Here is a 4,264-nt window from a genome sequence, read left to right on the forward strand (position 1 = left end):
ATATATGTCTGTTCAAAAATAAACTAAATAGGCAATATTTTAATAAAACATTGTCAAAATGTCCTCTATTATTTTATCTTGGGATAGAAAAATTGTCTATCCTTTTCAACAATAAAAAAATGCATAGAAATATTGTTTATTGTCCCACGGTGAGGAAACTGAGGTGTCACAGCTGCAAAGTGACAGGGAATCGAGTCATGTTGCTTCACAGGAATTTAAAAAGTGTAAATTATATATAAACAAGGAAAGGATCAGAGTCACTTCTCTATAAAAGTGCTCCATTTTGTCAAATTTAATTAAAGGGCGCCTTGAGCGAACGCTGCTATGTTATGCTCACTTAAAATGAAAGCAAAACACATGGTTAATGACAGATAATTTGCTTGTCTTGTACGGTTTTCTCTTTACTTTTAAGGATAATTTTACTTTCTAAGTGAAAATATTAACATAAATTTAAAAACAAAACTGCCCATCAAATGGCCTCACTGGTTTAAACTCACTGAGGAATTAACTCATGCAATAACTTTAATGGAATCAGATCTTCTTGTCTACAAACAGAGGAGTTTGTTTTGTAGATAACTGAACAAACTCTTGTATATATGGTGAGTGAATCGGGTTTCAGACCCTTTAAAGCCTTTGAGTCCCCCCACCACTCCGCCGGTCCATATCTGTGAAGTGCCACAAGGGATGGGACATCAATAAAAAAAAGAGGCAGACACCCTCTTGTCCTTGATTTCCTTTTTCTGTTGTTGTTCCAGGATTAAAGAAGAACATTTGCATTTTGAAATGCCATGATCAAAAACAATTACCCTCCTCCATCTGTATTTTTCTCACAGCAAATGAAGCGGATTACAAGCTTTGCGGAGCACCGGTTTCTTCCCTGCCTCTTTCTCGCCGGCGATATTTGAAGTTTCCTGCAGTAACTTCATTAGCTGTATTTTGTCCAGAATTAGTGGAGCGTGCTGAAAATTGCTAATGACAGATGTTTCTCCACACTGTCACACTCCTTGTATCATTTGATTTGGGAAGCAGCATACGGTGTTCTGCTCCATCAGTATGTCACAGACTGTCTGCAAACAGCTGGTCATAACTCAGTTCAGTGAAAACCATTACTTTCCAATGAGGAGCTGGACGGGGTCCAAATTGGGGTTCTGGCATGGCCCCGGCGGCACCCGTGACGCACTGCAGCCCTGCATATCGCAGGTATACATGAAGGAGTGGCGAAGAGGTTCTCTATGAGCGCGCTGCCTGTTCTGCAGATAACAGGGTCCCTTAGAGATGGGTTTTATGAGAGCAGCCAAAGGGGATGAAACCCAGACGAAATTTAAGATGCAAAGAGCCTTATATTTACACCTGTTGTACCTTTACACGCTTTGGTTTGCTACGACTACAGATTTCATTGTATTTTATTGAAATTGCATGTGAAAGACCAACGCAAAGCGGCAGAGGATTGGTTGGGATTGGATTTATGTTGCAAAAACACAAAATCTTGCCACGCGTTTTGCTCCAGTTTTTAGTGGACACGTCTTAGCAGACTTGAAATAAGACAAAGCTAACTTACAAGTAACTTGTCAGCAAGAAAAACAAGCTTGTTTTTAGTAAATATTAATATTGATGAAACGGTATTGGTTCCATTATTTCACTTATAACATGAGAAAAATGTCTTTTGAGTGAAATAAACCTGATCTTTAACTAGGCCATTCAACCATATTAGTATGTTTTGATCTTAACCATTCTGTTGTATTTTTGGCTTTATGTTTCAGGTTGTGTTCTTCCTCTCTCCACCAGTATCAACATTCATCTGACCAGTTTTCCTGTCCATTTAGCAAACAAATCACCTCAGTATGATGCTGCCATCACAATATTTCACCTTTGAGATGGTGTGTTAAAAGTAATGCACCGTCTTCCTAAAATAGCACCTACTATATACGTCAAAACATTTTATTTGGTCTTATCTGACCAGAGCTCTGGTAAGGTCAGAGTTTGCTGGAAAAGCAAAGTAAAACCTTGAAACTTGTGGCTCAAGATGCGTAAAATAATGTCGTAAACTCTGGTTCATTGGAAGCAAATCCTACAAAAATGAAGGATAATCCAGTCCTTTATTTTACTGCAAAATATCCCCGAATTAATAAATGGATTTTGCTTTAAAGTCTGTTTGTTTCATATATTTGCTGTTGTGAAAATATCTCCATATTGAGTCATTCTTGACTCTTCGTCCTGAGGCTTCATTTGCAATGAAAAGTATTAAAAAGAGCATGCAACTTTTACCAAACATCATTATATTACACTCAATAGCAATATCAGACTCTTTTTATTTGCCAAAGGCAGCAATATGTGTTATTTTGCCTGGTTGAAAGTTTCACACTATTCTGAGTAAATATGCTGATGATTAATGATCACGATGAGACAATTTTCCATCTTAAGGCTTAAAATTATGTTCTTTCTAAACCAGACGGGACGTTTCCCTTTGCTTACTGTAAATCTCATTTCTTTCATCATAAAGGAAGCCTTTAAATTTCGTACATTATTTTTTTTTTTTTTACAGAAATCAAAAATGCAGAAATTGTAAAACATAAATTTTATGCAATTAATGTAAAAACTAATGTAAAGTTGCAGTATAATTTACATTTTTTTTTAAATTGAGATTTTTTTATTTATTTATTTTTTTTTTTTGTGAGGCTAAAAGCTCTGGCCACCAAGCGCGGATTGTGTGCCAGGACATCTCACAGCTCAGCTGCTGCCTGCATTCAGCAGAAGTGTCATTGACACCTCGCTCCATCTCTAAAGATAAGGCAGCTATGACGTTCAGTGTTCCCAGGCTCTGTGTGTGTGTTAGTCATTATTGGGTCCAAGTGGTAAAGAGCTCTGCAGCAAATTACCATGCTGACAGCATATGGCAAGATAATCAAAAATCATTCATTTTAGATGCAGCTTCCTCCTTTTCAAAGGATTATATTGTTAGAAAATGTGAATTAAATAGTTTCAAAAGGTCCATTAGTCAGTGATTCATTCACTACAGTGTAATGCAACCGTACTTATAGTAATTTTATTGTCATTTATTTCATAAAGCAATAGAGATCCAAATGAAAATAGCCTAACATTATTTACTAATAAAAATCTGAAAAATGGGAGTTTCTTCCTCTTCAATATTTTATAAAAAAATTAATTATCTTTATTGCCTTAAAATTTAAAATTCATCCCAGTTCAAGCTCAGTCAGGTTGGCTGGAGATAGAAACCTTGTTGAGAAATTCCAATTGGATTTAGGGATGGACTTTGACTAAGCCGCTCTAATACATGAATGCACATTAATCTAAACCATTTCTCTGTGGCTTTGGTTCTATTTTTTTAGGAGTGCTGCATGTAAATGTCTTCTGCAGCCTCAACCAGGTTTTCTTCCAAGACTGACTTGCTTCTTGTTCCCATTAGCTCTTACAAGGGCCACAGTCTTTGTAAAAACAAAGAAGAATGCCCACAGAGGGTACTACAGCGTTACTATACCCTAATATATTCATACTGAGATGCGATGACACATATGTGATCTCTATTTGATAGTTTATATAGTCCCACATTACAATAAATGTCAAAATTTCACAGAAAAAAAGTGCTCTAAACTTGTATTTCCTTTTTTTTTTTTTTTTTTGATGAAAAATAAAATCCAACCACAACATAACCCAAGAGATTATTGGTTGCTAACAACACAGAGATGTCATATTCATAGTATCGGTCAATATCAGGTTGTTTTGTCTCTTCTGTTGATGAACAAACTGACAACAAGGGAGAAGAATTGAAATATCGAAGACGAATGTGATGACTCGGTTCTATGAACGCCGTCCTTTCAGGTCCCTGTGGATTGAATCTGCGCTGCAGAAGCTGGTCCTCTCAATCACTGTAATAAGGCTGATCCCAGTCGGAGCTGTGACAGCTCAGGGAGGAGGATGTCCTCGTTCTGGTTTGCACAAAGTGATTCTGCTAACAAACTGGAATCCTTCCATTACTGCCCAGTGGACTGTATACGGACCATTTAAGGAAACAATATCATACCACTTTATGGTCCCAAGCTTTGAGGTGTTGATGATTTATTTAAAAAGAGGCAATGTAGTTCTGAATCAGAGAATCTGCCAAGAGGCTAATGGTAACCCTGGAGGAGCTGCAAAGATCCAGAGCTCAGGTCAAAGAATCTGTTGATATGTCAATTCAACAGCAACCCTAATAACTACTTTTGTAATTCTTTACAGTAAATATATTTGTGTGTTACAATGGTCCATG

Source organism: Poecilia reticulata, linkage group LG20, assembly GCF_000633615.1.
Source record: "Poecilia reticulata strain Guanapo linkage group LG20, Guppy_female_1.0+MT, whole genome shotgun sequence".
Classification (NCBI taxonomy): Eukaryota; Metazoa; Chordata; class Actinopteri; order Cyprinodontiformes; family Poeciliidae; genus Poecilia; species Poecilia reticulata.